General features: G+C 34.3%; 1 pseudogene; it reads left to right on the forward strand.

The window, feature by feature from the left end:
- The first annotated feature begins 763 nt into the window (after positions 1 to 763).
- LOC113260723 (cysteine-rich PDZ-binding protein-like) lies at positions 764 to 7,240 on the forward strand (annotated as a pseudogene).
- The last annotated feature ends 3,054 nt before the right edge of the window (positions 7,241 to 10,294 follow it).

Below are 10,294 nucleotides of genomic sequence, written 5' to 3' on the forward strand. Positions count from 1 at the left end.
TTTTTTTTTTTTCCTTATAGGAATTCACTTGCCTTATAGAATTAACAAATTCTGGATTTTTGTTTGCATTCCTATAGGTTTTATTTTTAACGTATTTCTTTGATTTTATGGGTTTCCTATAAATTAGTAACTGAGCAAGGGATTCAATTAGATTTAGATTTGATTGGTAAGTTTACTTCAAAGTTGATGTGTTGTACTTCCTATTTCTTCACATTAGGTGGCACATAATATCTGGTTGTGTCAAGTTTTTGTTCTTAAATTTGATCACCAGTTTCATTTACTTAAAATTCCCCTAGACATGCTATGATTTTTAAACACTAATAAATTTAGATGTACTATTTCCTCTATGGTTTTGAATGACCAGAACATACTTTATATGGCATTATAATAATTATTCATTTTAAAGAAATAAAATAACTGACAAATTAATGTATAAGAATGGTTATTATAAAATGCTTTGGGATAGGAAAAATTAGAAACACATTTAATGTCAAGGAATAAAAGCATAGTAATTTAATGTGGTACTCATAAGATAGAATGTTTTGTAGATACTAACATACTTTCAAAAAATATTCAATAGCATGGAAAATGTTCTTAATGTAATAACAAAAAGTGCCAGAGACAGGATTTCTTGGAAGATAGCAGACTAAAAGGATACTGAGCTCACCTTGTAGCTATTATCTTGGTGTGTCTATGGGACATCTATACAACTAACTCTGAAAATGACCTAAAAACTGGCAGAACAGACCTTTCATGTTTAATCATGGAGAAGAGCTCACATCAAGAAGGGTAAGAAGGGTGGAGATGAAGTTGGGAACTAAACCCCTCATGTGACACCTCAAAAAGGAGGGGCACCACAAGCATGGAGAAGTGAAAAGATCAGACCCCACACCAGGCTCCCCAGCCCTGGGGAACTGCACTTGGAAGACAAGTACCCATAAAATCTGGCTTTGAAAACCAGTGGGGTTTGAATTCAAGAGCTTTAAAAAAATCAGTGAGCTTAACACCAAGCAGTACAAAGGGCAACAGAAAACTGAGTCCCTGCCCTTAAAGAGCCAGCATGTTAAGTAATTCACCCTGTGACACAGTACAGAAGCAAATGTTTGAAAAATGCCTGGGATATAAGTGAAGGAGATTCATTGACTAATCTTAAAATGTGTGATGGAGGGGCAGGGATCTTCAGAAGATTTTTCCCAGAATAAAAGTACTGGTGAACACCATTTCCCTTTCCCCCCACCCCCAGCCTGGATAGGCAGACCATTACAGAAGCCAATGCTAACACTATAGTAAAGATAGTACATTAATCTCTTACAAACCCTGTAAGGAGGTGGAAACACAAAAGTAATAAAATCAATTATGTATACAAAAATTAGTCAAAGGATATGTAAAATGATGTAAAATATGACATCATATTCATAAAATGAGTAGGGTTAAGAATTTAGTGCTTTTAGGTTGTATCCAAACTTAAGCAACTATCAACATAATATAGATTGCTATATACATAAGATTTTGTATATGATTCCAATGGTAACTACAAAAACACTGTAAGAAAAAAAAAAAAAAAAAGAAAAAATCCAAGCATAACACTGAAGAAAGTCAACAAACCACAGGTGAAGGAAGCAAGAGAGAAAAAAGGAAAAGAGAAGAACTATAAAAACAAACAGAAAACAACTAACAAAACAGCAATAAGTATATACCAATCAATAATTACTTTAAATGTAAACAGACTAAATGCTTCAATCAAAAGACATAGGGTGATGGAATGGATTTTTTTTTTTAAGTGCCATCTATATGCTGCCTATAAAAGATTCACTTCAGACCTAAAGACACTTACAGACTGAAAGTGAACCAATGGAAAAACATATACCATGCAAATGGAAGTGGAAAAAAAAATCCAGTCTACCAATACTTACATCAGACAAAGTAGACTTTAAAACAAAGACTATAGCAAGAGACAAAGAAGGGCACTACATAATGACAAAGATATCAATGCAAATAGAGGATAGAGCAATTGAAAATATCTATGTGCCCAATATAGGAGCTCCTAAATACATAAAACAAATATTAACAGACATAAAAGGAGAAATTGACAATGACGGAATAATAATAGGGGACTCTAACACCAACTTACATCAATGGATAGATCATCGAGACAGAAAATGAACAGTGATTTTGATCAACACATTCAACCAGATGGATCTAACCAGATATATACAGAACATTCTATCCAAAACCAGAATATACATTATTTTCAAGTCCACATGAAATATTCTCCAGGACAGATTACATGTTAAGCCACAGTATAAGCCTCAATAAATTTAAGAGTGTAGAGATAATACCACCATGTTTTCTGAACACAACAGTATGAAACTAGAAATTACAAGAAAAAAATCCAGAAAGAACACAAATACATGGAGGCTAAAGGACATGTGATACTAAACAATGAATGGATCAACCAAGAAAGGAAAGAGGAAATTAAACATTTGGAGATGAATGAAAATGAAAATACCATGGTCAAAAACCTTTGGGATGCAGCAAAAGCTGTTCTAAGAGGGAAGATTGTAGCAATACAGGCCTACCTTAAGAACCAAGAAAAATCTAAATGAACAACCTGACCTTATACCTTACAGAGCGAGAAAAAAGAACAAAGCCCAAAGCTAGAAGGAAGGAAGTAATACGAATTAGAGCATAAATAGAGACTAAAAGAACACTAGAAAAAAATGAAACCAAGAGCTGGTTCTTTGAAAAAATAAACAAAATTGGTAAACCTTTAGCTAGACTAATCAAAACAAAACAAAACAAAAAGACAAAGAGAAGACTCAACACCAGAAATGAAGGAGAAACAACAACCGATGCCACAGAAATACAAAGGATTATGAGAGAATATTATGAAAAATTATAAGCCAAAAAATTGGACAACTATAAGAAATGGGTAAATTCCTAGAAACATATAACCTTCTAAAATTGAATCAGGAAGAAATAGAGAATTTGAACAGATCAATTACTAGCAATGAAATTGAATCAGTAATCAAAGAACCTCCAATAAGCAAAAGTCCAGAACCAGATGGGTTCACAGGTGAATTCTACCATTTTTTTTAAGAGAGTGGGAGAGAGAGAGAATGGGGGACAGGCAGAGAGAATCTTAAGCAGGGTGTGGAGCTTGACGTGAAGCTCTATCTCACAACCATGAGATCATGACCGAGCCTAAATCAAGAGTTGGATGCTTAACTGACTGAGCCACCCAGGCACCCCTCCACCAAACATTTAAAGAATGGTTAATAACTGTTCCTTTCAAACTAGTCCAAAAAATAAAAGATGAAGGGAAACTTCCAAATTCATTCTATAAGCCTAGCATCATATTGATACCAAAAACAGATAAAAACACTACAAAAAGAGAAAAACTACAGGCCAATCTCTCTGATGGACAAAGATGGAAAAATCCTCAACAAAATATCAGCAAACTTAATCATCAATACATTTAAAAAAATAAAAAAATTCAGCAAGTGGGATTTATTTCAGAGATGTAAGTTTCAATATTTGTAAATCAATCAACATGATACACCATACTAACAAAAAAAAAGGATAAAATTATATGATCATCTCAATAGATGAGGAAACATTTGACAAAATCCAGTGTTTATTCATGATCAAAAAACTCTCAAGACAATGGGTTTACAGGGAACTACCACAATGTAAGAATATATGACAAAGCCAAGGCTAACAACATAGTAAAGAGGAAAAGCTAAAGCTCAGATCAAGAATAAGACAAAAAGATCCACTTTCACAACTTTCATTCAACATAATATTTGAAGTCCTAGCCTCATCAGTCAGATACAAAAAAGAAATAAAAGGCATCCAAAATGGTAAAGAAACAGTATAATTATTTGCAGATGATATGTAGAAAGTCCTAAAGACTCTACCCCCCAAAAAAGTAGAACTGATAAATTCTGTAAAGTTACAGAATATAAAATTAATGTACAGAAATCTGTTGCATTTCTCCACACTAATAAAGAATAGCAGAATAGGAATAAACAATGCCATTTACAAATAACCAAAGAGAATACCTATCAATAAATTTAACCAAAGAGGTGAAAGATTTGTATTTTGAAAACTATGACATTATTAAAAGAAATTAAAGACAACACAAACAAATGGAAAGATATATTATACTCTTGAACTGGAAGAATATTATCGAAATGTCCATACCTAAAGCAATCCACAAACTCACTGCATCCCTATCAAAATACCAATAGTATTTTTCATGGAACCAGAATAATCCTAAAATTTCTATAGAACCAGAAGAGATCCTGAATAACCAAAGCAATTCTGAGAAAGAAGAGCAAAGCTGGAGATTTCTCAACCCAGATTTCAAAATATACTACAAAGCTATAATAATCAGAATGGTATGGTACTAAACACAGGTCAATGGAACATGATAACTCAAAATAAACATATACCAATATGGTCAATTAATCTATGATAAAGAAGGTAAGCACATACAATTGGGCAAGGACAGCCTTTTCAATAAATGGTTTTAGGGAAACTAAACAGCTATATGAAAGAAAAGAAAAGAAAAGAAAAGAAAAAAGAAGAGAAAGAGAGAGAGGGAAAGGAAGGAGAGGGGAGGGGAAGGGAGAGAAACTGGACCACTTTTTCACGTGATACACAAAAATAAATTCAAAGTGGATTAAAGACCTAAATGTGATACCAGAAACCACAAAACTCCTAAAAGAAAACACAGACCGTAATCTCTTGTACATTGCCCTTAGTAACATATTTATGGATAGTTTCCTCAGGCAGGGGAAACAAAAGCAAAAATAAACTATTGAAACTACACTAAAATAGAAAGCTTTTGCACAGCAAAGAAAACCATCAACAAAACAAAAAAGGCAACCTACTGAATGGGAGAAGATATTTGTAAATTATATATCCTATAAAGGGTTAATATCCAAAATACATAAAGAACTTATGTAACTTAAAATCAAAAACAAAAACAAAAACAAAAAACAAAAAACCAAATCTAATTCAAAAATGGGCAGAGGATCTGAACAGACATTTTACCAAAGATGACATGGCCTATAGACACATGAAAAGATGCTCAACATCAATCATCATCAGGGAAATACAAATCAAAACTGCAATGAAATATCACCCCACACCTGTCAGAATGGCTAAAATTAACAACACAGGAAACAACAGGTGTTGGTGAAGATGTGGAGAAAGGGGAACACTTTGAACTGTTGGCGGGAATGTAAACTGGGGCAGCCACTCTGGAAAACAGTATAGAAGTTTCTTAAAAAGTTAAAAATAGAAAAATAGAACTACCTTATATCTCAGCAATTGCACTACTAGGTTTTTATTTTGTTTTGTTTGTTTCTTTAGAGAGAGAGAGAGAGAACAAGAGCTAGACTGGGAGAGGGAGAGGGAAAGAATCCTAAGCAGGCTCCAGGCCCAGCATGGAGTCTGATGTAGGGCTTGATCTCACAACCTTGAGATCATGACCTGATCCGAAATCAAGAGTTGAAGACTCAACCAAGTGAGCCACCCAGACACCCCTGCACTACTAGGTATTTACCCAAAAGATACAAAAATACTGATTTGAAGGGATACGTACACCCTGATGTTCATAGCAGCATTATCGACAATAGCCATATTATGGAAAGAGCCCAAATGTCCATTGACTGATGAATGGATAAAGAATAAGTGGTATACATGCACAACAGAATATTACTCAGCCATCAAAAGAATGAAATCTTGCCATTTGCAATGGTGTGGATGGAACTAGAGTGTATTATGCTAAACAAAATAAGTCAGAGAAAGACAAATACCATATGATTTCCCTTATATGTGGAATTTAAGAAACAAAACAAATGAACATAGGGGAGGGGGGAAAAAGAGAGAGGGAGGCAAACCATAAGAGACTCTTAATTACAGAGAACGAACAGCATTGCTCGAGGGGACATGGGCAGGCTAATAGGTTAAATGGGTGATGAGTATTAAGGAGGGCACTTGTGATGAGCTCTGGGTATTGTATGTAAGTGATGAATCACTAAATTCTACTGAAACCAATATATTTGACAGTATATGTTAACTAACTAGAATGTAAATAAAATTTTGAAACAAAAAATGTACATATGTATTTTACATTATCATACTATAATATTTGTGCCCTACCGAAATCAATATATTGTTGTACTGAATAGGGTGTGGGGCTGTCTCTTAAAGGGAATAGGCTACCATCAAATAGGTCCTCAGGAAACAGAAACCTAACAGGAGATATTAATTTGCTAAGCAAAAGAAAACACATTTCTACTTTCTAGTCTTTCTCTTTAACCAATATTCTTAAGAATGCCAGGCACTTGCGTGTATAATTTATTATAGTAGTAGGGGATGGGGTATATTAAAGAGTTTTAGTACCCACTACTAGCCTTGTGAAGATAAAGCTGCTGCTTTGGTTGCTTTGGAAAACCACAAATATTTATTTAAAACTCTATTTGCCACTATCTCTGGTTAATCAAAATTTTTATCATCTTTGCTTCATGCATTCTCAGTTTCTTGAGGTCAAAACTTGCTTTTTTTTTTTTTTTAATTTCTTTACCCCCTTAGTCCACCTCCATCTACTTATTCAGCAGAGGAAATTTCTCCTCCATTAGTGGCATTATGTTTTTATCAGATCAAATGTTTGGTAACTACCAGTTTCATCTTGACTTGTGTCTTCAGAAATACTGGAAGGATGCTGAACCTAGTAACTGATAAATCATTATGTTACTTTTTGGATTTTAAGAAAAAGGAAAAGATCCTTCCCTGGCTGTTGTGTTGATATTTTCAAGCTGCTGCTGTTTCTGTGGCCAAGGCAACCATCCAGGAAGGATGCTGTGCGAAAAATGTGAGTTTTAAGGGGATGGATCTTTGGGAGAAGGAGGCTAGGAGAAGCTAACTGCAGTTCTCCGGGTGAAAAGAAACTTGGTACTGTTATCACTCCAGACACATAGAAAGACAGTGCGAGGAATACCGCAGAAAGTGGCAGAAGAAAGCTGAATGAAAATAAAGCTTGACTTCAAAGAAAGCAAAATTCGATCCATATGGAAAGAGTAAGTTCTCCACTTGGAGAATTTGTAAAAGTTCTGTGCACCAACCAGGTTCTCATTACTGCCAGGGCTGTTCCTACAAAAAGGGAATCTGTGCAAAGTGTGAGAAAAAGGTTTTGGATACCAAAAACTACAAGCAAACATCTGTGTAAATGTATTGATGACATTTCTGGCTTTCTATGTGATTTTACTTTTTGCTTTGAATTTTCGAGGCACAACATAGGTGTTCAAGTTACAAAATAGCATGGGATTTTTGTTTTGTGTGTTTGGTAAAGATTTTATTTATTTGAGAGAGAGAGAGGGAGGGAGAGCACAGAAGGAGAGTGAGAGGGAGAAGTAGACTCCTGCTGAGCAGGGAGCCCAATGTGGGACTCGATCCCAGGACCCTGAGATCATGACCTGAGCTGAAGGCAGATGATTAATTGACTGAGCCACTCAGGTGCCACACAAAACACATTTTAAGACAATTAATATTAAAGCATGGAAGTTGATTGGTACTTTTTGCTCTTAAGAAGTTCTAAACAACAAATTAACTAGTTTCCGGTCTTCTTTTCCTCACAGGCATCTTATTGAACTAGAATAAGTGGCAAATTTAATGAAAAATATTTTCCCACTTCTGTAGATACTTTTTATTTATCATTATTCATGTTATTCTTATCCTCACTCTCTATTTATAGATATTGCAAAAGTGAGGAGATTATTGATATTTTGCTCTGAACTTTGCATCAGACTTATAGCTCCTCATTTGCTTGTTGGTGGCATAGTTCTTAGAATCAGCAGTCTCTTTATTAATTGTAAGTTCACAGGACATTGAAATATCCAAGACCTTTATAGCTGAATAGTTCCTTAGTCATTAGCCCAGATCCAAATCACAAGTTGTATTTATGATACTTTTTATCTGTTATTAAAGCTAAAGTGCCAATACCTTTTGTATGGGAAAGAATACACAGGATCACCCTATGTGTGTCTGAATGAATACACTGTATTTTGGAAAAATAGATTTCATACATATTACCTTGAATTCAAACTGTCACAAAAGCCAAGAAAACAGTGTTCATCCAGGGGAACATGTAATGAATGAGTTACCACTCATTAAGAAAGCTCCTTGAAGCAAAAAAACTAATTTTTTTAAACCTCCCCTCCCCACCCACCAAAAACAAGTAGAACAAAGCCTAAATAAATAAATAAATAAATAAATAAAGTTTTAAAAAGGAAAAAAAAGTCCTCTTTGTAATCTGCAAAAGTAACTAATGTGAGAATTCATTAATTTTGCTTGGTGTCTTTGGAGTTTATAAATTAAAATTTTTAATGAAAAAATAAATTTCTCAATGGGCTCTTCTTTCACATTAACATTGTAGTTTTTTCATTCAATATTTTATACCAGTTGTTTCATGACGTTGCCATTTTATGTAGATTTGATTTTATTTTCCACTTCTCTCAATGTTTCTCTTATCATTTCTAGTTTCTATGATTTTCTTCTGAATTCTGAACAAATTGAATATGTGTTTCATTGCATGGATTTTCTAAGGAACATAACTGGATGTTTACTGCCATCATGATTTTAAATTTCATAGTTCTTCTTTTAATCAGAAATACATGTTTTATTTCTAATCTCTAGAATAATGGTGTGAATTAAGAGGTAATGATAGCTTCAGGTCAAATATGGAGGTGGTAGCTTAGTCCCTGATTTCTGGGCTACTACATGGTTTCCAGTCATAAGTGGGGAGGCCTACGTTGAGACACCCCAAGTGAGGAGGGCTTAGCTCACACATGGAAGGTCCTCATCTACTTTATCATTCTCCCTGGGGTTGGAGTCAATATGCTGACTGCTTTCCTGAAGTCACATCAGGCAGAGCACATGGTCTCTACCTCATCTCTGCATCAGGTCCAAGCTCTTTCTCTGGAGAGATGGCAACCACACTCTATTCCATAACCTTCATGCAAAGCCACTTCCAAACCCACAATTATGTGAATAAAGAAAATCTGGACCACTTCTCTGACACTGTGGACTACGGCACCAGTTTGGACCATTACTCTGTACATGGACCAGTAAAGTGTATGGGACTTTAAGCTCATTTCTTTACTTGTACCAAATGATGACCTGTAGATTGATCTTCTAACCCTTTGCTTGTGACAAGAGAGGACTTAAATAATTTAGAATGGTAAAAAAGAAAAGGAATGAAAAAATTGATAATAAGAGGAAAACCTTCTCTCATTCTCTCCTGCCCCACCTTTTTTTTTCTTTCTGCCCTTACTTCCAAGTAAGCAATCATAGCACTATATATATAGTATATATAGTAACCATATACATATGTTTTGGCAATTAAATATTTTGCATGCTATATGAAAGACACAGTTGATCTAATTACAATTAAGGTTCTCATTACTCAGTACCTGTCAAAGAAAAACAAAACAGGAAAAAACTAGTTTGAGACTAGTTCTCACTTTGATGCCTCAGGAGAAGTAGACCTAGAGGAGTTATAAGGTGGCTCGTCTACTATAATGAATAGTTATTAGAGGAGTATGGAATGATTAAAAAACAAGCAAAAACAAAAAACATGGGTTAAGTTCACAAGATGAGACTACAGAGGTGGTCAAAACCTAAGTTTACGTAAGGCCCAGGAACATAACTTGATAATCTTGAAATATTATTAAAAGCCTTGGAAGAAACTCAGTACAGTTAAATCATCGTTCAAAATATTTTACTATGTTGGCCCAGGGTAAAGAAAGTGGTTTTCTGCCCTAGACAGGCTGGTGGGGTAAAATGGGAAACTGGTAATATTCAGTATGTAGCACTGAATTCTTTGATATATTTAATTGGCTTATTTTAAAATATATTTTATAATTGTTGATTTAGGTAGTTTCTGTGAATTGGCTGGGTAAACATTAAAAGTGGATCTTTAGGCTTCTAGTAATTAGCAATATTCTAGAACACTAATAAAAACATTTTATGATGTAGTTTTGGTCAAGATGAAAATTGGCAGGTTGATAAAACTAACATATTTTTAAAACTTTGCAAATGCACTGAGCATTTCTGCCATAAATAAACCTCAACATTTTTTACCCCAACATTTCTAAGATGCATTTGACTACGATGATTTTTTTCTATCATAACACCAATTAATATACTGCAGAATCAATACTCCAATGTTTTATTTTAGATTACTTATTAAGCCTATTTTAAGCTCAAATTTAAAAGTAAAAAC

Source organism: Ursus arctos, unplaced genomic scaffold (genome assembly GCF_023065955.2).
Source record: "Ursus arctos isolate Adak ecotype North America unplaced genomic scaffold, UrsArc2.0 scaffold_15, whole genome shotgun sequence".
NCBI classification, from domain to species: Eukaryota; Metazoa; Chordata; class Mammalia; order Carnivora; family Ursidae; genus Ursus; species Ursus arctos.